The 25,015-nt window shown below is 40.0% G+C and overlaps 1 protein-coding gene across 1 annotated transcript in view; it reads right to left on the minus strand.

Moving 5' to 3' along the window:
- Positions 1-17,364, minus strand: part of BLVRA (biliverdin reductase A) — a 67,881-nt gene extending 50,517 nt beyond the window's left edge. The window contains exon 1 of the mRNA XM_037506997.1: positions 17,292-17,364. The gene's annotated coding sequence lies outside the window, so the exon portion shown is untranslated. The remainder of the gene's footprint in view (positions 1-17,291) is intronic.
- Positions 17,365-25,015: the final 7,651 nt, after the last annotated feature.

Consider the following 25,015-nt stretch of genomic DNA (forward strand, 5'->3'; position numbering starts at 1 on the left):
ACCAACTTGTGCCCTTCAGGCAGAGTACCCAGGCGACAGACTGATTCTCAGATTGCTGGTAGGTAGCTGACTCCTCTGGAATGCCAAATTAGTAATGTAATGTTTCTCTTACAAAAGACATTTCCAAACTCCAATGTGCATATCCTACACTAGAAGAGTAGCTGTAAATACGATGGTTCTGGGGCCTCCCTGGTGGTGCAAGGAGTCAAGTCTCAGCACTAAGAAGCTATCTGCAGCCACTGCAGTATGAGTATAATACCAGGCTCAGGAGCTCATCCACAAGTCTCATCCGCTGCTCCCCTCAGCAGTGTATTTCAGTAGATCTGCCTGTTCTGCTCCCCATTCTGTCTCTGGTGAGTCCTCTCACCCCCCGCACCTCTGGCCTATATCCCAGTTTTTGTATGCACAAATAAATAAATCTTTTAAAAAAAGAAATTTGATCTATGTAATTCATCACATCAACAAGAGGAAAAATAAAAATCATATCAACAGACATAGAGAGAGCAATTGTTAAGATACAACATCCATTTATGATTAAAAATATCTCAGAAGGTCCTCCCCGCTGGTGCAGCAGTTGAGTGCTGGGTTGCAAAGCTGCCCACAGCCTCTGCAGCGCAGGTTCAATCCCCAGCCACCGGCGAGGGTCCCACAAGTTGTGCAGACCTCTCTTGCCACGCCCACTGCTCCACTCAGCAGTGTACTGTGGTCCTTCTGCCTGCTTTGCTCTCCGTTCTGACTCTGGTAAATTCTCTCACCCTCCCATGCTTCTGACTGTACCCAGTGCTTGTATAAATAAATAAATAAATCTTAAAAAAAAAATCTCAAAAGATGGGCATAGAAAAACATACCTAAACATAATAAAGGCCATTATGAGAAATTCACAGCTAACATTAAACTTAATTGTATGAAACTTAAAGATTTTCCTATGGCATCAGGTAAGACAAGGATGTTCATTTTTATCACTACTATTCAACCTGGTATTGGAAATCCTAGCTAGAACAATTAGGTCAGAGAAAGGGGGGTAAAAGGAACCCAAATTGGAAAGGAAGTAAAACTATCAATATTTGCAGCATCATGATAATATACATAGAAAATGCTAAAGACCCCACCAAAAAACTATTAGAAATTATGTAGTTAGTGTCTACTAAGTAGCACACTACAAAATCAACATAACAGTTTGTTGCATTCCCATGTTTAAACACAGGACTAAAAGAGAGAGAAATGAAGAATTCCCATTCACTATCACTTCAAAGAATTATAACCCAGAAATAAACTTAACAAAGGAGGTGAAAGACCTGTGTGAAGAAAACTAGAAGACTATAAGACATTGTTGAAAGTAACAGAAGATACAAAGTAGTGGAAAGATATTCCTGCTAGGGCCTCCCTGGTGGTGCAGCAGTTGAGCTCTGGGCTGCGAAGCTGCCCCCAGCTCTGCAGCACTGGTTCGATCCCTGGCCTCCGGTGAGGGTCCCACATGGCGCACAGATCTCTCCTGCTGTGCCCCCTGCTTCCCTCAGCAGTGTATTTCGCAGTCTGTCTGTTCTGCTCCCCACTCTGTCTCTAGTGATCCTCTCACCCCCTGGACCTCTGGCCTGTAGCCCCATTCTTGTATACATAAATAAATAAACCTTAAAAAAAAAAAAGAAAGAAAATATTAAAACAAAAAAAGAAAGATATTCCTGCTAACAGATTGAGAGAATTAACACTGTTATAATGGTCATCTTACCCAAAGCAATACACGGGTTCAATACAATCCCTATCCAAAGTTTCAACAGCATTCCTAAATTTATGTGGAACCACCAAAGATCCTGAAGAGTCAAAACAGTCCTGGGCCTCCCCTGGTGGCACAGCGGTTGAGCACTGGGCTGCAAAGCTGCCCGCAGCCTCTGAAGCGCCAGTTCAATCCCCGGCCACTAGCGAGGGTCCCACATGGCGTGCAGATCTCTCCTGCCGCCCGCTGCTCCCCTCAGCAGTGTACCTCGGTCCTTCTGCCAGTTCTGCTCCCCACTCTGGCTCTGGTGAATTCTCTCACCCTCCCGCGCTTCTGACTGCACCCAATGCTTGTATAAATAAATAAATAAATCATTAAAAAAAAAAAAAGAAGAAATAGAAACTCTTAAAAAAAAAAAAAAAAAAGAGTCAAAACAGTCCTGATAAAAAGAACTGAGTTATCAACCTTAGAGACTTCAAATCACATCACAAAGCTAGAGTATTCAAAAACAGTATGAATAAAAACAGACATACAGAGCAATGGAAAATAACTGAGAGCCCAGAAATAAGCCCACACTGTTTTTGTTTGTTTGTTTTTTGTTTTTTTTAAAGATTTATTTATATAAGCACTGGGGTATAGGCCAGAGGCATGGGAGGGTGACAGAATTCACCAGAGACAGAGCAGGGAGCACAACAGGCAGAAGGACCGAAATACACTGCTGAGGGGAACAGCGGGCGTGACGGAGAGGTCTGCCACGCCATGTGGGATTCTCGCCAGCTAGGATCGAACCCGTGCTGCAGAGGCTCTGGACAGCTTCACAGTGCTGCGCTCAACCCGCTGTACCATGAGGGAGGCCCAAGCCCACACTGTTTAATCTACAACAAAGGAACCAAGAGTATACAATGGAGAAAGAAAAGTCTCTTCCATGTAAGGTGCTAAGAAAACTGAATGGCCACATGCAAAAGGAAAGAACTAGACGGCTCACTAACACTATAGACAAACATTAACTCATAATGGACCAACTACTTGAACATAAAACCAGAAACTATAAAATACATTTTAAAAAAAACCACAGGCAAAACACTTGGAAATATTAGCTTCAGACTTATCTTTGGGGACTGGATTCCAACTGTGATGGACACAAAAACAATAATAAACAAATAGGAATAAATTAAACTAAAAAGTTTCGGCAGAGCAAAAGAAGCTATCGCTGAACAAAACAACACCCACTGAATGGGAGAAAGTATTTGCATGTCATATACTTGATGAAGGGCTACTAGCCAACATCTACAAAGAACTCATACAACTCAAGAAGGAAAAAAAGAAGAAAAAAACACATTAAATTAAAAAATGTGTGGAAGAGCTAAACAGACACCTCTTCAAAGAAGGCATATAGATGGTTAATAGGCCAAGAAAAAAATGCTCATCATCATTTACCTCCAGGGAAGTGCAAATCAAAATCACAATGAGATACCATCTCACACCTATGAGAATAGCCCATACCAAAAAGACCAACAATCACAACCGTTGGTGAGGGTGTGAAATAAAAGGAACCCCCGCACACTGTTGCATTGGAATATAGATGGTCCTGTTCCTACAGGAAACAGGAGAGAGGTTCCTCAAAATATTAAAAATAGATTTAACATATGATCTAGCAATTTCACTCCTATGTATCTCAAAGAATGTAACAGCAGTAATTAAAGGGATATACCTAGTCCTACGATCATTACAGCACTATTTATAACAGTCAAGTTATGAAATAACCTAAGTGTCCAAGGACAGATGAGTGGATTAAGAAGATGGGGTGTATATACACAATGAAATACCATCAGCTATAAAAAAAATGAAGTCTTGTCTTTTAAAACAATATGGATGGAACTGGAGGGTATTATGCTAAGCAAAATAAGTCAGAAGGAGAAAGACAAATAATGAATAAATTCAAAATTTTGTGGCATATAGAGAAACAAAATGAAGGGCCAGACAAAACCAAACCAAAAATAAATCCTAGAAACATGGCTGCAGAATTGAGGCTACCAGAAGGGGCCTGGGGAGGTAGGCATGAACAAAGTAGGGAGGGAGCAGAATGGCCTATGGTGAGGAACTACGGGTTCTGGCAGTGGATGCTGAAGGGTATCACGATCTGAAGAGGTGTGAAACCAAACATCTAGATCATACACAGTGTTGTAAACCAATGTTACCTTAAAAAGTTTTAAAATAAAGAACTCTTCAACCAGCTACCAGAACCATTAGTATTAAGAAGGAGGAAGGAGGGAGCAAAGAGGCAAGCAGGAGTCAGAGAAATGAGGAAAGAAGAAAAATATAGGGAAACAGGAGGGAGAAGGAAAAGAAATACAGAACTAGTACAAATAACAGTAGTTCCAAACTTTAATGTACTCCTAGGATTGCTTGTCAAAGATATGTATTTGTAGGTCTGCTCCCAGAGATTCTGATTCTGGAAGGAAAGGGAGACTAAGAATCTGCATTGTCAACGGGCATCATGAGATTGGGTACAGATGGTGAGTCACACTTGGAAAAAACTTGAATTGATGTTAGAACAGAGAGGCCCATAAGAATGAACTTTCACATTCAGTCCTGAGAGCTGTTACAATTGCTACTTTATTCTAAGACCTGGGCAGAGTGAAAGAATAACTATAGAGAAAGGAGTAAGGGTGGCTCTCCAGCCCTCCCAGCAAGGTGGGCTGTCCAGAAAGTCAGTATGAATGACTGTTCCAAGCATCAGGAGAGAAAGGAGGTTCCTCCATGACCTTGGAAGGGAACATTGTGGCAGCCCCCATGGTTGGACACTACCCTGTATTTGATCTTATTCTGTTTCAAAACAATGGAAGGGTTTCTCTGTGTTACCTCAAGTTAAAAAAAAAAAAAATGAAACTACTTTGACTGGATTAACACAGAATTTGTGCTAGTCATGTCAGAACAAAGAAAGAACTATGCCGCAATCAGGAAAAAAAAAATAAAGGAGGTGGGGGGGTTTCCCTGGTGGCGCAAGGGGTAAGCACAGCACTGTGAAGCTGTCCATAGCCTCTGTGGCTCGAGCTCCATCCCTGGCCAAGAAGCTACCCACAGGGCGCAGCAGACCCCTCCTGTCTGCAGGAGTGTATTTCAGTAGATCTGCCTGTTCTGCTCCTCACTCTGGTGAATCCTCTCACCCTGCCGCACCTCTGGCTTACACCCTAGTTCTTGTATGCATAAATTAAAAAATGGAAGGATTAAGCATAGTGATGCCAACCTTGAATAATAAGTGAAATATTACCCATTAAAAAAAGTCTTGACTTTCGGCAGTCCTAAGAACACCTGGGATGATTACCTCATGCCATGTGTTTAAAAAAACATGTTTTCAGTAATTCTCCTCCTTTTTCTCTTCTATTCCTCCTTTCAACTTTGGGGGTGGGGTGGGGCTTACAAGACCCAGACTGTCAATACACATGCTGTCTTTCATGTTTCCTGGAAAATTGAAAAGGGAACTTCATAGAAGTCAAATACTAAAGAGCAGAGAATGACAAAGTAGGTAAGCTTTCTCAGATCTCAGGAGTCAGTGTAAGTGTGACATGTTCTTTTTCATAAAATATTTCAGGAGATCACAAAGACACTGATAACAAAACCATGGGAAAAGCCATAACTAAATGAAGGATGAATGACAGAAAAGCCTGGCCTGAAGAGGCTCCTGGGAGAGCATGGCCTGGATGCTCTCCCGTGCACAAACCCTCACCAACCCCCCCAACAAACACTCTGCTTAGTTACACTTTAAATAACTTTAATTGGAGGGGCGGAGCAACATGGCCGCGAGGAGACACTGCGAGTAAGATCTCCCACTAAAAAAAGTTAATAGGGAGGGAAAGCGGCAGGTCCCAGTGAGAACTGGGACACGGAAGATAAACGGACGACTCCAGCAAACTACCCAAAGAAGAAAGTCGCCATAAAAGAGGACTAGAAGGGAGGAAAGCGCAGAACCCTGCTCCCCTCCCCCACCCACAGAGTCGGCACTCTCCGACCAGCAGAGAGGAGGAAAACAACAAACTAAAACGACCAACAAGAACAAACTACGCAGCAAGCGGGACTGTGAGTGGAAAGGAACTATTTCAGCCACCACACCCCGTGAACGGGAGCTATGGAGAACCCTGCAGGATTTGCCGCGCAGGTGAGAGAACGGCTCCCGGCGCCATTAGAGAAGAACAAAGACTCTGGAGGAGGCCTGCACACAGCCCCGGGCCGGCCGAACAGGGACATTTCTTCAGTAAAGTCTTCCTGAAACCAGCAGAAAGCTCCCTCAGAAGCCAGAGATGGCTCCTGGAAGAGCCAGAGGGGAGCGGAGAAGATCACCCAAGAGGCCGGCCAGTCCGAGCAACACAGTGTCCCAATGCATACGACAAATTAGAAAACAGACAGTAGGGAGTAGAAGAACCACACGCAACCTAGCAACTCCTCAGGAAAAAAAGCACACCACAAAAAGAAAACCAACCCCCAGATTGCAACGACAGTAACTTGGAAGAACTTCTGAGCCTTCCAGAAAGAGAATTTAAAATTGCCGTGATTAAAAAAAATGACAGAACTCATAAAGGAAAACAATCATCAGAAGAATGAAATTGAGTCCCTAAAGAGGGAAGCAAAAGAAACGCAGGAGATCAAAAAATTAATGGAGGAACTAAAGAACTCTGGGAAAAGCAATGAAAGCAGAATAGATGAAATGGAAGAACGAATAAGTACTCTTGAAGACACAGAAATAAAAAGAACCAAAACAGAAAAGGAAAGAGAAGTACGAAGGAAAAAGAACGAAGAAAGACTTCGGGAACTATCTGACTCCATGAGGAAAGGAAATATAAGAGTTACAGGAATTCCAGAAGGAGAGGAGAGAGATGTAGGAACAGAGAAAATATTCCAGGAGATAATTGAAGAGAACTTCCCAAACACGAAGAAGGAGCTGAAATTGATATACAAGAAGCAAGAAGAACACCAAACTTCCACGATGAAAGGAAAAATACAGCAAGACACATACTAGTAAAGCTCCCAAGAATCCAGGACAAGGAAAAAATAATGAAGCTGACAAGAGGGAAGAAACAGATAACATTCAAAGGAAAACCAATCAGGCTGACATCAGACTTCTCTGAAGAAACACTACGGGCAAGGAAAGAGTGGAGGGACATAGTCAACAGACTCCAAGAAAACAGATGCCAACCAAGAATACTCTATCCCGCAAAGCTCTCCCTCCTCTATGAAGAATAAGGACCTTCCCAGACAAAGAGAAACTCTGGAATTTCATTAAGACTAAACCCCCACTCCAAAAAATACTACAAGGAATCCTAAAGCCAGAACCTCAGAAGGACGAAAAACAACGAAAGAAGGCCAAAAAAAAAAAAAGTTATTAAAAGAATAAATAAAATCAAAGGAAAGACAAACACAATGGCAAATACAAATGCTAACATATCAATATTAACTCTAAATGTAAATGGACTAAACTCTTCAATAAAAAGAACAGAGTTGTAGCCTGGATTAAGAAACAAAACCCAACCTTTTGCTGTCTCCAGGAAACATATTTAGCTACAAAAGATAAAATTAGGCTCAAAGTTAAAGGATGGAAAATAATCCTACAAGCAAATGGACCAAAAAAGAAAGCAGGAACAGCTATACTTATATCAGATAAAACAGACTTCAAACTCAAAAAAATAAAAAGAGACCCCAATGGTCACTACATCATGATCAAGGGGACAATACTTCAAGAAGAAATAACACTCATTAACATATACTCACCAAACGAAGGAGCACCAAAATATATCAGACAACTGTTGTCCTCTCTGAAAACAGATATCAGAGAAAACACATATGTAGTGGGAGACATCAAAACACCACTATCAACAATGGATAGATCAACAAGACAAAAAATTAAGTAAAGAAACCAAAGCTCTAAATAAGGACCTAGAGCATTTGGGCTTAACAGACATCTATAGAACATTAAACCCCCAAAAAACAGAGTACATATTTTTCTCAAGCGCACATGGATCATTCTCCAGGATCGATCACATACTGGGGCACAAGACAAACATCAACAGATACACCAAGATTGAAATCATATCAACCTTCTTTTCTGACCATGAAGGCATCAAACTAGAAATAAACCATAAAAAGAAGGCAAGGAACTTTCCTACCTCATGGAGATTAAAAACCACACTCCTGGAAGACCACTGGACTAATGAGGAGATCAAAGAAGAAATTAAAAAATTCTTTGAATTGAATGACAAGGAGGACACCAATATCCTAAATGTATGGGATGCAGCAAAAGCAGTAATAAGAGGGAAATATATAGCAATGGAAGCTCACATCAAGAAACAAGAAAGAACTCAAAGAAACAACCTAATCTCGAAGCTCAAAGATCTAGAAAAAGAACAACAAAAAAACCCCAAAACCAGTAGAAGAAAAGAAATAATAAAAACCAAAGCAGAAATAAATGAAATTGAAACTAAACAAACAATCCAAAAGATCAATGAAACCAAGAGCTGGTTCTTTGAAAAAATCAATAAAATAGACAAACCCCTAGCCAGGCTCACATAGGAAAAAAGGGAGAAAGCACAAATAAACAGGATCACAAATGAAAGAGGAGAAATCACAACGGTCACAGCAGAAATCAAAAGAATAATCAGTAACTACTATGAACAGTTATATGAAAACAAGTTCAATAATCTAGAGGAGATGGACAAATTCCTACAACTCTACAATCACCCAAAGCTAGATAAAGAAGAAATAGAACACCTAAACAGACCAATTACAAGCAGCGAAATTGAAATGGTAATCAAAAACCTCCCCAAAAACAAAAGCCCAGGACCTGATGGATTTACAAATGAATTCTACCAAACATTCAGAGACGAATTAGTGCCTATCCTTCACAAACTCTTCCCAAAAATTGAGAAGGAAGGGACAATACCAAACATGTTCTATGAAACCAACATTACAATAATACCAAAACCAAACAAGGACAACACAAAAAAGGAAAACTACAGGCCAATCTCCCTAATGAACACTGATGCAAAAATCCTCAATAAAATTTTAGCTATCAGAATCCAACAATGTGTCCATAAGATAATTCACCATGACCAAGTAGGATTCATTCCAGGGACACAAAGATGGCTCAGCATCCTAAAATCAATCAACGTTATCCAACACATCAACAAAAAGAAATATAAAAACCATATGATAATATCAACAGATGCTGAGAAAGCTTTCGACAAAGTGCAACACCCATTCATGATAAAAGCCCTTGAAATTATTGGGATACAAGGAACATACCTCAACATCATAAAGGCCATCTATGACAAGCCAACAGCTAGTATCATTCTCAATGGTGAAAAGCTGAAAGCAATTCCATTAAGATCTGGAACAAGAAAAGGATGTCCACTCTCACCACTGCTCTTCAATATAATACTGGAAGTCCTAGCCAGAGCAATAAGACAAGAGAAAGACATCCAAGGAATCCAAACAGGAAAAGAAGAAGTCAAACTATCACTATTTGCAGACGATATAATAATATACATAGAGAACCCCAAAAGCTCCACAGAAAAACTAATTCAACTCATCAATCAGTTCAGTAAAGTGGCAGGATACAAAATCAACACGCAAAAGTCAGTAGCCTTTCTATACCCAAACAATAAATCTGAAGAAGAAGAAATCAAAAAAACATCCCTTTTATTATTGAAACAAAAAAAAAAATCAAATATTTGGGAATAAATCTAACAAAAGAGGCAAAGGACCTATACAAAGAAAATTATAAAACACTGTTAAAAGAAATAGAAGAAGACACAAAGAAATGGAAAGACATCCCCTGCTCATGGATTGGAAGAATAAACATTATTAAAATGGCCATCCTACCAAAAGCAATCTACAGATTCAATGCTATTCCAATCAAAATTTCAATGTCATTCTTCAAAGAAATAGAACAATTATTGATGAAATTCATATGGAATCACAAAAAACCCCGAATAGCCAAAGCTCTCCTGAAAAAAAAGAAGGGAATGGAGGCATCACACTCCCAGACTTCAAACTATACTACAAAGCCATAATCATCAAAACTGCATGGTATTGGAACAAGAACAGACACACAGACCAATGGAATTGAATAGAAAATCCAGAAATAAACCCACAGATTTATGGTCAACTAATCTTTGACAAAGGAGCAAAGAATATGCATTGGAGCAAAGAAAGTTTGTTCAATAAATGGTGCTGGGAAAATTGGGTCGCTACATGCAAAAGAATGAAGCTTGACCACTACCTCACACCATACACAAAAATCAACTCAAAATGGATTAAAGAACTAGACAAAAGACCTGAAAACATAAAATATATAGAAGGAAATATAGGCGAAACACTACGGGATTTGCACATCAAAGACATCTTTACAGACACTTCACCCAAAGCAGTGATAGTGAAGGCAAAGATAAACAGCTGGGACTACATCAAATTAAAGAGCTTCTGTACAGCAAAAGAGACAATAACAAAAACAAAGAGAAACCCCACCAACTGGGAGAACATTTTTGCACACAACACTAATGATAAAGGGCTGATCACAAAAATCTGCAAAGAGCTGATGAGACTCAACAACAAAGAAAATAATCCCGTCAAAAAATGGGCAGAAGAGCTAAAAAGAAACTTCTCTGAAGAGGAAATGCAAATGGCCAACAGGCATATGAAAAAATGTTCAACATCACTTGTCATCAGGGAAATGCAAATCAAAACTACCATGAGATACCATCTTACACCAGTGAGAATGGCACATATTAAAAAAACTAGCAACAACAAGTGTTGGTGAGGGTGTGGAGAAAAAGGAACTCTTCTGCACTGTTGGTGGGAGTGCAAACTGGTCCAACCACTATGGAGAGCTGTGTGGAGATTTCTGGACCTACTAAACATAGAGCTTCCATATGATCCAGCAATTCCACTCCTAGGTATTTACCCAAAGGACACAGAAACATCAATTCCAAAGAACACCTGCACCCCTATGTTTATAGCAGCACTATTTACAATAGCTAAGCTTTGGAAACAGCCCAAATGCCCAAAAATAGATGACTGGAGTAAGAAGATGTGGTACATATATACCATGGAATATTACTCAGCATTCAAAAAAGATAAACACATGCAATTTGCAGCAACATGGATGGCACTGGAAGGATCATGCTCAGCGAAATAAGCCAGAAAGAAAAAGACAAATACCGGATGGTCTCACTCATAGCAGGAATCTAGAAAACTTAAATAAGGGACCAGAAAAATGAATAACTATAAGAAAGCGAAAATCAAAATCAACAAAAAACTATGAACCAGAGACACTTTTTGGGGGGTGAGAGGCGGGAGGGGAGAGATTGGGGTCAGAATGGGGGGGTTGCAATTGTATGGGGAATATAAAAATAAAATTTATTATTTAAAATAAATAAATAAATAACTTTAATTTACTTCTCCCTTGTAGTTTATATGAATAGATAAGTCATATAACAAAATGCACAAATATATAAGTCACAAACAAAAGGCTAGTAACAGCTGTAAATCTACTTGGTTCAGCTATTTATATACATTAACCCTAATCTTTGAAACCAGGGCAAAAAATCTTTTACTAATTCCATATTATAACAAGGTTCAGGGCAGGTGAAAAGAACTTGGCTTCACAGTCAAGGCATTATGGTTCTGCACTGTAATTTCAAGAATTTCTGTTTTAGAACCAAATCCCAGATTGTCCTAGAGATTTTCCCAGGTCCTGTCTTTTATTCATGCAGACATCTTTTAAATAAGTAGGAGACCTAGCATTTGGTTCTGCTTCAATCATGGACTAGCCACATAGCTATGGTCAGACAGATTCCTCATCTGCAGGCTAAACAGCTGGACTTCATCTCTAAGGTCGGTACCAGCTCTAAAACACCCTCTAATTCCCAGAAAAGGAAGTTTAGGAGACGAAAATCAGAGCAATGCTCAACCTCAGTCAGGATCACAGCATCAAGTCATAATTTCACCAAGATATTTTATCAGATGTACAGAGATCAAAATGTTTGTCACAGTGTGTTGGTCAAAGTGTGGGAAAGAACACACTCTCTGACATTGGCCATGGACTACAGGTGGACATTATCAGGGCAGAATAGCAATATCTATTAAAATTCCAAATGCAAACAATATCTGACCTAGCAACTCTACTGCTTCCTATTTCTGTCTCCAGTTCCCAAAACATATTCCAGAGAAATTATTAAATTGCACTGAGTTCTCTGTCCTTGTAAATATATTACTGCTGCTTGCCTTCTCTTTCTAATGGAACTTTCAGGGACATTATCCTACAAAAACAGTCTACAAATGCTAATTTTTAATTTCACTGTTTTCTTACAGAATCTCAGGAAAGCAAAAGATTTGAAGAGATGAACATGTATGAAAAAGAGTCCTCCCTAGAAATCCTACCATATTAAACATCATCAGCCCATTACCTAGGATGTACTGCACTGCCATTAATAAAGCACATTCAACTGGGGTATCCTGGACAGATTCTTCCCCTTCCCACTGTCAACTCCCCATATGATACAATGGCACTATTGGAAGAGGTAGCAATGCCAGGCCAGGTAAGAACTGGCTCCACATTTTCATACTCTGCCTATGCAGCACACATCTCTCTCTTCCGTCCTCTCCACTATTCTGCCAACACCAAGTAAAGTTTGAACAGACCCAGGGACAACTTTATCCTATATTTTAATATATTCTAAAAGATCTAAGACCTATTTATGTTTGTTTAATTCAAGGATTTAGTATTCAAATGGTCAAACAGTAAAAGAATTTATCACCATGTTTAGAAAGACTTACATAGTTTTTTTCTGTTTGATTTTTAACTATTTTCTTTATTTGAACTTTTATATTTTAATCAATCTAAATTATATTTTGGTATATAGCATGAGATAAGATTCTAACTATACTTCTCCCCAGTTATTTTCACATTGCTTACTGAATATTTTATTTTCTCCCAATGACTCAAACTTAAATTTTTATAGATATGGTTAATCTTATTTTCATTTTTTCTGTTGAGCTATTGATTTCTCTTCCCATACCTAAACTATAGATGATCGTGGTTTTCCAATATGTTTTGTTATCTGGTAGTTCCAGTTCTTTCATTAATTTGTTCAGTATTCTTATCTATCCTTCCTTGTTCAAACTTCCAGATTAATTTTAAAATATATCTTTGTCAAGTTTAAAAAAAAGTCACACTAGGACTGTGCCCTACAAAAATTAAATTACGTTGAATTAATAATCCTTCTCATCAAGAAATACATCATATGCCTCTCCAGAAGCAATCACTTAAAATATAAAAGTTACTATCTCAGTTACTTCCATAATCACTGCATAATGACAAATGACAGGTCAGGCTGTAGTGATTCACTAGAAGTCAAAAGGAAAAAGTCAACACATTTACATAAATAATCTATTTAAAGCCATTTAAGGTAGGTTTCTCTTTCCTCCATACTTGCTGCAGCAGTTCTACTAAACAGTATTGAATAGTTTAAGCCTTCATTTGCTTTGACACCAAAATATGATGTGCACAGGTGCGCACACACACCCTGTCTCTCAGGGGATAAAGAGCCTGTGATTCAAGAGATCAGTATTCTAGACCTAGCTTGGGCACTATTAGCCTTGAAACCAAGGCCAGGGCACAGGGTTTCTTAGTGCCTTGGTTTCTGCACCTTGAAAAAGAGAGAGGGCAAATGAATTTAGACAAAATTAGGTGACTCTTATGCTCTTTTTCAGTGATGACAAGCTATAAATTCAACACACTTCCAATTATTTTTTGTTCTCTTTTGGGTTAGCTTTCTTAGCATTTGGGCTGGGTAACTGAAAGTTATTACCTTCTCTTCTCCTTTTAGGAACAGATAGACAGAGTGAACTAAAACAAGGTTCAGGTTATCAAAGCCAATGTAGCTGCTGCCATCAGGTCCCCAGGCACAAAAGTGCTGAACTGGTAAGCATTCCTTGTTACTCTCCCCAAATATAAGCCACTTTCTTCCCCACTCCAATTTTTCTAGCCCTTCCCACCCCCTAAAGTCCTTCCTATCTCTTCCTTATTGCTATTTCAAAACAATCTACCTTTTATTGAAAGTGATCAGGATATTATAGGAGAGATAGGAGTTAAGAGGAATCAAATTACTCTTACCAAAGAATAAATGTCTAGTATATTTAAACTTGCAAGGGTATATCCATGCTTTGAAAGAGAAGCTAATCAACTCAAATAACTTCAGAACAATATGTAATTCAATTTCAAAAGTGGGCTGAGATCATGACATTCTGTAGCTCATACGAGTTGTTAGGCACTGATCACTCAGAGGGTCCAGATCATAACCTTGGTCCCCTGTTGCTCAAAGACTAGTTCTCTCTGGCCAAGTGCTACAGGAAAACATGAACTGCTGGAACATCTGAGCACAGCACAACTCACAAGTATGTGTGCATACGTATGGGGAGGCAAAGGAATACAATTCTTCCATACAAACAAAATATGTAGTTATAACTTTTGTTTTTAAAATTTTTAAAGTTCAATAATTGTGCTTTCTTAGTAGGTCAATCAAGATTTTTAAAAGCAAGATTTCACAATGCACTGCTGTGACCCTAATATTAATTACATAAATCATTTTATTCTCTACATTGAGAGTGTCAGGTTCTTTCACTGTTTTGTACCTGGTTTGTTTTCCTATACAATTTTTTAATAACTTTACTGAGATGTAATTGATTTATCCCCAACCTGCTCTTCCCACTGGGCTGCCTCTCTGGCAGTGGCTAAATCTGGAGGGCAGCCCTCCTTCAGTGCTCCAACACAGTCCCTTCCATACTGCGGAACCACAGTCCCTTCTTAGTAGCTTCAGCAAAGAGTGAGTATGACATCCTCAGGATGACCATCCCTGGGTGCCTTACCATTACTGGTTACACAAATTTTTACACAAAAATTCCTTTCATTTTGTGCTTATTTCTGTTGCAGTCCTAACTGATATTCTTCCCCACCAAATCTCACTGTAATCAAGGGTACAGCCAGTACGAAACAGCTTGCTTAGCTTAAATTATACCTCTCTTTCAAACTCAGTTTCTCTCCCACATACAGATTGGAATATGAACCTCTTTAGAGCACATCAACAATAATTTAGTGATTTCCATTAATCCAGTAGTCTCAACCTACATTTCTAATTGTCCTAATGGAAGAAGGAGGTGTATTACCAATAGTGCTGTTGAACATCCTAAAGTGAGCACAACAGCCTCCCACAAGAAGCCGCTATTTAGTCCCAAATATCAATAATGCCAAGGTTGAGAGACTCTGGGGATTACTCATCACACAGAATGACCCTCCTTCACTCTGAAATATTCTCTCAGATGCCTATAATCATTGTTCCAAATTCAGGCCATTGGCAAAGTATGGGAAAGGATTGGGAGAGGGTGCCATTCTCAGATGGGGCCAGGGGCTGACCTAAATTCAAAGGTAAAGATATAAGCAACCCTTCACCAGAGATTTTTCTTCCCCAAAGTTGGCTATTTTGGGATCTATCAAGAAAAATAAAATGTCTACATGGAACAAAAGCCTGGAAATACAGATAATGCATCAAAATACTAGCAGTAATTATTATCTGAGTGATGGAATTTTTAATGACTTAGGATTGTTTTTTGCTTATCTAATAAAATATTGCTATAAAGATCAGTTAACATTTGTACATTCAATTTCTTTAAAAAGTCATAAATTATGGGCCTCCCTGGGGCACAAAGGATTAAGATGCAACCTATGAAGCTTCCGCTGCTACTGCAGCATAAGTTCCATCCCCGGCCAGGGAGCTACCCACATGGCACAGCAGACCTCTCCTGACTCACTCGCTGCTCCCCTCAGCAGTGTATTTCAGTAGTCTCTGGTGAATCCTCTCATCCCCCACAACTCTGGCCTGTACCCCAGTTCTTGTATGAGTAAATAAATCTTTTTTAAAAAAGTCCTTAATTATGCCATACTCACTAACTTCATCCATCAGACCCAATTCCTCAACTCAATAGTCTATTACACTTGTTGTAATAATGAAATGTATAAAAATTTGTCTTTACAGCTGATTATAGAAAATGTACTGCTTGTTGCAAGGTCATTAACATTTGAGGGAATGAGTGAATGAAGTTACTAGTATGCTTTACTTTCAAATGACAATTATTATGTAACTGACCACATTAACTTCCAGGAGTCAAATGTGAGAGTAGCCACTAGACACAAGCAGCTATTTAAGTTAATTAAATATAGAAGATTTCCATTATCATAGAAAGTTCTACTGGGCAGACTGACACACTTCATATCCCCTCCCATTTTCTCTGCTCCCAATATCTGGTTATGTTTATTTTCCATTTTTTTGCTACTATTCTATGATCTTGTTGTACACTATCTTTTTTTTTCCCAAAGATTTTATTTATTTATACAAGCACTGGGTACAGTCAGAAGCGCGGGAGGATGAGAGAATTCACCAGAGCCAGAGAGGAGGGCAGAACAGGCAGAAGGACCGAAGTACACTTCTGAGGGGAGCAGCGGGCGGCAGGAGAGGTCTGCGCGCCAAGTTGGACCCTCGCCGGTGGCCGGGGATCGAACCGGCGCTACAGAGGCTGCGGGCAGCTTCGCAACCCAGCGCTCAACCGCTGCGCCACTGGGGAGGCCCTGTACACTATCTTTTTTTTAAAAAAAAAATTATTTATTTCTACAAGAACTGGGGTACAGGCCAGATGCGCGGGAGGGTGAGAGGATTCACCAGAGACAGAGTGGGGAACAGACCAGGCAGACTGACAAAATACACTGCTGAGGGGAGCAGCAGGCGAGACAGGAGAGGTCTGCCAAGCCATGTGGGACCGTCGCCAGCCGGCCGGTATCGAACTGGCGCTGCAGAGGCTGTGGACAGCTTCACAGCGCGGCGCTCAACCGCCTGCGCCACCAGGGAGGCCCTGTACACTATCTTAATGACTTTGTGGAACAACTCAGGGTATCATTACCCAGAAATACCTCTCAGTGTGTGTGTGTTTATGTCTATATCTCTCTCTCACATTCGTATTGATGGGAGCTCAGCACTGTTTTATAGTGCACTTAACTCCTTTACCCACCCCCCCCAAAAGTCTATTAAATACTATTCCCCAGTTGTCAAAGAGGAAAGGAAAACCAGAATAGGTTCAGTGACTTGCCCAGGACTCACACCCCAGTACCTGCCTGAGCCCCAGCCCCTCCCGCACCCGGTTCCCAGGGCCCACTCTCCGCCGCAGCACGACTCCGGGCGCCGACGAGCGCTGGCCGGCTAATGCAGCCCTGAAAACGGAACTCGCAAACATTTCAAAAATTAAATGTAAATTTAATTTTTTTTAATGGTCTTTGTTTATTGAAAAAGCCCCCCCACAAAGGAGTGCGCGGCGACGCCAGGCCAGCTCCGTCTCCCGGCCACCGTCACTAGGCCCAGGTGGGGCGGGCGGGCGGCGTCGGGGCGCCGACGGGGCGCGCCCCGGTGTCCCGCGCTTCCTTGGCAAGCTCCGGGCGACGGTTTTATAACAGCCGCGCCCGACCCCGCCGCCCCGCGCCCCTTACCTGACGCCGGACACAAAGCTCGAGCTCAGCGCAGCCTCGGGCCGCCGAGCCGCCGCCTGCACCGCGAGCCCGGCGGAAGCTGGACTCGGATTGGCTGTTCAGCTGGACGCGGGGGGGGGGGGGGGGGCGGGGGCAGGAGCTGCTGGGGCCCGCCGCGCGGCCTTTTTCTGGGACCCGGGAGGTGAAGCCCCGGCGCAGCCGTCACGGGCAGGGACCCCGCAGGATTCACGGTGACTAGGCCTGGCCCGTGGCTGCAGCCGCGCGTGGGCTTGGACGCTCCCGCACGGGACGGGAGCCTCCCTCGGGTGTCTGCACAGGTTGCAATGGCAGCCCCCCTCTAGGATTCTATTCCCCGCGCTCGGAACCTCTGGGGCGGTTCTGGCCTAGTAACTTCCCCCCACCCCCCATCCCCCACCCCGCCCTGCCACTCATCAAACAGGCAGCAAAGCTTTTTGTAGTGGGAGAAATATAAGAGTGAGGCCGGAGGCAGGGGATTAAAGAATTCACCAGGGACGAAGTGGAGAACAGAAAAGGCGGACTTACTGAAGTATGCTGCAAAGCGAAGCAGAGGGGGAGACAGAAAAACAATCCATTGTATAGACCACAAATTGCTTACTCGTTCTTCAATTGACGGTCTGTGCACCAAGAAGGATTTGTGACTCCCTTTTATAACCCGTTTTGGTGGGCTTTATACTGGGGGGAGGAGGGGGTTGGAAGAGCCCCTCTCTGCGGATTATATGCTGGGACATCAGCTTTGGTTGGGCCCTGTTTGGCCACAATTCTGCACAATTCTTGATAGCCCCACCAAGGCCAGGTTTCTATGGCAGCTTTATCAATTCCCCCTTATCTAGTTTGTGTCTCCCAGTGTTACTCAGCTAAGTAAAGTGCATTAGACTAAATTTTAATTTTATTAAATGATACCCTGACACTTTTGTTTTTTTCTGACTTGTGGTAAAATACACATTACAAACAACTATCTTAACCATTTTTAAGTGTACAATTCAGTAGTAGCAAATAGATTTATATTGTGCAACCATCACCAGTTTGCTTCTCCATAATTCATTTATTCTTGTAAAAATGAAACTGTGCTCATTAAACAGTAACTACCCATCATCTACTATTCTTAACCCCTAGCAAACACCATTTTATAGCTTCTATCTTTAAGATCTGAGTACTCTAAGTTCCTCATATAAGTGGAATCATGCAGTATTTTTTCTGACATGTTTAATTTAGAATAATGACCTCAAGATTCCACCATGTTGCAATATATTGCAGAGTTTCCTTCCTTTTAAAGGCAGAACAACAATCCATTGTATAGACCACGTTTTGCACGTTTTGCTTACTCTTTCTTCAATTGACAGACGCTTGAGTTGCTTCCAAGGTTTAGCAATTGTGAATAATGCTGCTATAAGCACAGCTATACAAATATCTTAGAGAAGCTGCTTTTGGTTCTTCGGCACATACCCAGAAGTGGAATTGCTGAATCATATGGTAATTCTAATTTTAATTATCTGGGAACCATCATTCTCTTTTCCATGATAACTATACTATTTCACATTCTCACCAACAATACTACACAAGGGGTTCCTGTTTCTCCCTGCCCTTGCAAGTATTTGTATTTTATTTTCTTGATAGTTGCCATTAAATAAAGGTGAGGCCGAATCTCATTCTGGTATTGTTGCATGGTGTCAGCAAGTTCTTGTCTCATGCCATGAAAATTGAGGACATGGATGGCGACAAGTGAGTTTAAGAGAGTTTATTCAACAATAGGAAAGTTGAAAGCTCCCTGTAATGACAGGGAGAAGGGACATCAGTAGGTACCCCGAAATGCTCATTTCTAGGATCTTTCATTCTAAATATAGCTTACTAAGAGGCCTCTATCTGAATACACATGGGATGGGGGTGGAGTTCATAGCTTGCTAAAGATTAACACAGAGGCGCACAGGCAGCTAAAAAAAACACAGCTAGCTCTCTAGAAATTAACACTCACAGCCCAAAATGCAGGGTCATCACCTCCTCCCTCCTGCTCCTCTTCTTATCAAGCTTTTTTTTTTTTTTTTTTGGCAGACTCCTGCTCACAGACTTAAGGCCTGTAAATTTCCATTCTTTTATAATTTTTCTTCTGTCACTTTTATTCTTCAAAGGGCCTCTACCCTGTCTATCTAACCAAAATCTGCTTGGTATTGATTTGCATTTTGGCTAGTGATTGGTGATTTTAGGCATCTTTTCATGTGCTTATTAGTTATTTGTGTCTTTTCTTTGGAGAAGTATTTATCTAAGTCTTTTGCCTATTTTTGACTGTTTGGCTTTTTGTTGTTGAATTTTAAAAGTGGTAAAAATGGGCATCCTTGCCCTAATCCTGATCTTAGAAGAAAGTTTTCAGTCCTTCTCCACTAATTATGATATTCACTGTGAAATTTTCATGTGTGTCCTTTATTACGTCTTTTTTTTTTTTAATAAATTTTATTGTTATATTCCCCATACAATTGCAACCCCCCCATTCTGACCCCAATCCCTCCCCTCCCACCCCCGCCCCCCTAAAAGTGTCTCTGGTTCATAGTTTTTTGTTGATTTTGATTTTCACTTTCTTATAGTTATTCATTTTCCTGGTCCCTTATTTAAGTTTTCTAGATTCCTGTTATGAGTGAGACCATCCGGTATTTTTCTTTTTCTTTTTGGCTTATTTCGCTGAGCATGATCCCTTCCAGCGCCATCCATGTTGCTGCAAATTGCATGTGTTTATCTTTTTTGAATGCTGAGTAATATTCCATGGTATATATGTACCACATCTTCTTGATCCAGTCATCTATTTTTGGGCATTTGGGTTGTTTCCAAAGCTTAGCTATTGTAAACAGTGCTGCTATAAACATAGGGGTGCAGGTGTTCTTTGGAATTGATGTTTCTGTGTCCTTTGGGTAAATACCTAGGAGTGGAATTGCTGGATCATATGGAAGCTCTATGTTTAGTAGGTCCAGAAATCTCCATACAGCTTTCCACAGTGGTTGGACCAGTTTGCACTCCCACCAACAGTGCAGAAGAGTTCCTTTTTCTCCACACCCTCGCCAACATTTGTTGTTGCTAGTTTTTTTAATATGTGCCATTCTCACTGGTGTAAGATGGTATCTCATGGTAGTTTTGATTTGCATTTCCCTGATGACAAGTGATGTTGAACATTTTTTCATATGCCTGTTGGCCATTTGCATTTCCTCTTCAGAGAAGTTTCTTTTAAGCTCTTCTGCCCATTTTTTGACTGGATTATTTTCTTTGTTGTTGTTGAGTCTCATCAGCTCTTTGCAGATTTTTGTGATCAGTCCTTTATCATTAGTGTTGGGTGCAAAAATGTTCTCCCAGTTGGTGGGGTTTCTCTTTGTTTTTGTTATTGTCTCTTTTGCTGTGCAAAAGCTCTTTAATTTGATGTAGTCCCAGCTGTTTATCTTTGCCTTCACTATCACTGCTTTGGGTGATGTGTCTGTAAAGATGTCTTTGATGTGCAAATCACGTAGTGTTTCGCCTATATTTCCTTCTATATATTTTATGGTTTCAGGTCTTATGTCTAGTTCTTTAATCCATTTTGAGTTGATTTTTGTGTATGGTGTGAGGTGGTGGTCAAGCTTCATTCTTTTGCATGTAGCGACCCAGTTTTCCCAGCACCATTTATTGAACAAACTTTCTTTGCTCCAATGCATAGTCTTTGCTCCTTTGTCAAAGATTAGTTGACCATAAATCTGTGGGTTTATTTCTGGATTTTCTATTCGATTCCATTGGTCTGTATGTCTGTTCTTGTTCCAATACCATGCAGTTTTGATGATTATGGCTTTGTAGTATAGTTTGAAGTCTGGGAGTGTGATGCCTCCATTCCCTTCTTTTTTTTTCAGGAGAGCTTTGGCTATTCGGGGTTTTTTGTGATTCCATATGAATTTCATCAATAATTGTTCTATTTCTTTGAAGAATGACATTGAAATTTTGATTGGAATAGCATTGAATCTGTAGATTGCTTTTGGTAGGATGGCCATTTTAATAATGTTTATTCTTCCAATCCATGAGCAGGGGATGTCTCTCCATTTCTTTGTGTCTTCTTCTATTTCTTTTAACAGTGTTTTATAGTTTTCTTTGTATAGGTCCTTTACCTCTTTTGTTAGATTTATTCCCAAATATTTGATTTTTTTGTTTCAATAACAAAAGGGATGGTCTTTTTGATTTCTTCTTCTTCAGATTTATTGTTTGTGTATAGGAAGGCTACTGACTTTTGCGTGTTGATTTTGTATCCTGCCACTTTACTGAACTGATTGATGAGTTGAATTAGCTTTTCTGTGGAGTTTTTGGGTTCTCTATGTATAATATCATATCGTCTGCAAATAGTGATAGTTTGACTTCTTCTTTTCCTATTTGGATTCCTTGGATGTCTTTCTCTTGTCTTATTGCCCTGGCTAGGACTTCCAGTATTATATTGAAAAGCAATGGTGAGAGTGGACATCCTTGTCTTGTTCCAGATCTTAATGGAATTGCTTTCAGCTTTTCACCATTGAGAATGATACTGGCTGTTGGCTTGTCATAGATGGCCTTTATGATGTTGAGGTATGTTCCTTGTATCCCCAGAATTTCAAGGGCTTTTATCATGAATGGGTGTTGCACTTTATCGAAAGCTTTCTCAGCATCTATTGATATTATCATATGGTTTTTATATTTCTTTTTGTTGATGTGTTGGATAACGTTGATTGATTTTCGGATGTTAAACCATCCTTGTGCCCCTGGAATGAATCCAACTTGGTCGTGGTGAATTATCTTATGGATACATTGTTGGATTCTGATAGCTAAAATTTTATTGAGGATTTTTGCATCAGTGTTCATTAGGGAGATTGGCCTGTAGTTTTCCTTTTTTGTGTTGTCCTTGTTCGGTTTTGGTATTAGTGTAATGTTGGCTTCATAAAACGTGTTTGGTATTGTCCCTTCCTTCTCAATTTTTTGGAAGAGTTTGTGAAGGATAGGCACTAATTCGTCTCTGAATGTTTGGTAGAATTCATTTGTAAATCCATCAGGTCCTGGGCTTTTGTTTTTGGGGAGGTTTTTTATTACCATTTCAATTTCGCTAATTGTAATTGGTCTGTTTAGGTGTTCTATTTCTTCTTTATCTAGCTTTGGGTGATTGTAGAGTTGTAGGAATTTGTCCATCTCCTCTAGATTGTTAAACTTGTTTCCATATAACTGTTCATAGTAGTTACTGATTATTCTTTTGATTTCTGCTGTGTCCGTTGTGATTTCTCCTCTTTCATTGATGATCCTGTTTATTTGTGCTTTCTCACTTTTTTCCTTTGTGAGCCTGGCTAGGGGTTTGTCTATTTTATTGATTTTTTCAAAGAACCAGCTCTTGGTTTCATTGATCTTTTGGATTGTTTTTTTAGTTTCAATTTCATTTATTTCTGCTTTGGTTTTATTATTCTTTTCTTCTACTGGTTTTGGGTTTTTTTGTTGTTCTTTTTCTAGATCTTTGAGCTTCGAGATGAGGTTGTTTCTTTGCGTTCTTTCTTGTTTCTTGATGTGAGCTTCTATTGCTATATATTTTCCTCTTATTACTGCTTTTGCTGCATCCCATACATTTAGGATATTAGTGTCCTCCTTGTCGTTCAATTCAAAAAATTTTTTAATTTCTTCTTTGATCTCCTCATTAGTCCAATGGTCTTCCAGTAGTGTGGTTTTTAATCTCCATGAGGTAGGAAAGTTCCTTGCCTTCTTTTTATGGTTTATTTCTAGTTTGATGCCTTCATGGTCAGAAAAGATGGTTGATATGATTTCAATCTTGGTGTATCTGTTGATGTTTGTCTTGTGCCCCAGTATGTGATCGATCCTGGAGAATGATCCGTGTGCGCTTGAGAAAAATGTGTACTCCGTTTTTTTGGGGTTTAGTGTTCTATAGATGTCTGTTAAGCCTAATTGCTCTAGGTCCTTATTTAGAGCTTTGGTTTCTTTACTTATTTTTTGTCTTGTTGATCTATCCATTGTTGATAGTGGTGTGTTGAAGTCTCCCACTACGTATGTGTTTTCTCTGATGTCTGTTTTCAGAGAGGACAACAGTTGTCTGATATATTTTGGTGCTCCTTCGTTTGGTGAGTATATGTTAATGAGTGTTATTTCTTCTTGAAGTATTGTCCCCTTGATCATAATGTAGTGACCATTGGGGTCTCTTTTTATCTTTTTGAGTTTGAAGTCTGTTTTATCTGATATAAGTATAGCTGTTCCTGCTTTCTTTTTTGGTCCATTTGCTTGTAGGATTGTTTTCCATCCTTTAACTTTGAGCCTATTTTTATCTTTTGTAGCTAAATGTGTTTCCTGGAGACAGCAAAAGGTTGGGTTTTGTTTCTTAATCCAGGCTGCAACTCTGTGTCTTTTTATTGAAGAGTTTAGTCCATTTACATTTAGAGTTAATATTGATATGTTAACATCTGTATTTGCCATTGTGTTTGTCTTTCCTTTGATTTTATTTATTTATTCTTTTAATAACTTTTTTTTTTTTTTGGCCTTCTTTCATTGTTATTCATCCCTCTGAGGTTCTGGCTTTAGGACTCCTTGTAGTATTTTTTGGAGTGGGGCTTTAGTTGCAATGAAATTCCGGAGTTTCTGTTTGTCTGGGAAGGTCCATATTCTTTCTTCAAAGAGTAAGGAGAGCTTTGCGGGATAGAGTATTCTTGGTTGGCATCTGTTTTCTTGGAGTCTGTTGACTATGTCCCTCCACTCTCTCCTTGCCCGTAGTGTTTCTTCGGAGAAGTCTGATGTCAGCCTGATTGGTTTTCCTTTGAATGTTATCTGTTTCTTCCCTCTTGCCAGCTTCATTATTTTTTCCTTGTCCTGGATTCTTGGGAGCTTTACTATTATGTGTCTTGCTGTATTTTTCCTTTCGTCGTGGAAGTTTGGTGTTCTTCTTGCTTCTTGTATATCAATTTTCAGCTCCTTCTTCACATTTGGGAAGTTCTCTTCAATTATCTCTTTGAATATTTTCTCTGTTCCTACATCTCTCTCCTCTCCTTCTGGATTCCTATAACTCTTATATTTCCTTTCCTCATGGAGTCAGATAGTTCCCGAAGTCTTTCTTCGTTCTTTTTCCTTCGTACTTCTCTTTCCTTTTCTGTTTTGGTTCTTTTTATTTCTGTGTCTTCAAGATTACTTATTCGTTCTTCCATTTCATCTATTCTGCTTTCATTGCTTTTCCCAGAATTCTTTAGTTCTTCCATTAATTCTTTGATCTCCTGCATTTCTTTTACTTCCCTCTTTAGGGACTCAATTTCTTTCTTCTGACCATTGTTTTCCCTCTCTAGGGACTCAATTGCATTCTTCTGATCGTTGATTATTTTTCCCTTATCATTGTTTTCCTTTATGACTTCTGTCAGTTTTTTAATCACGGCAATTTTAAATTCTCTTTCTGGAAGGCTCAGAAATTCTTCCAAGTTATTGTCTTTGCAATCTGGGGGCTGGCTTTCTTTTTGTGGTGTGCTTTTTCTCTGGAGAGTTGCTAGGTTGCGTGTGGTTCTTCTCCTCCCTACTGTCTGTTTTCTAATTTGCCGTATGCGTTGGGACACTGTGTTGTTGGGACTGGCCGGCATCTTGGGTGGGCTTCTCTGTTCCCCTCTGGTTCTTCCAGGAGTCATCTGTCAGTTTCAAGCAGCCTTTAATGGAGAAAGGTCCCTGTTCTAAAATGCCGATGTGGGGACACACTCCCCTGTGCTCCTGGTCTG

Source organism: Talpa occidentalis, unplaced genomic scaffold (genome assembly GCF_014898055.3).
Source record: "Talpa occidentalis isolate TD23 unplaced genomic scaffold, MPIMG_talOcc4v2.1, whole genome shotgun sequence".
Classification (NCBI taxonomy): Eukaryota; Metazoa; Chordata; class Mammalia; order Eulipotyphla; family Talpidae; genus Talpa; species Talpa occidentalis.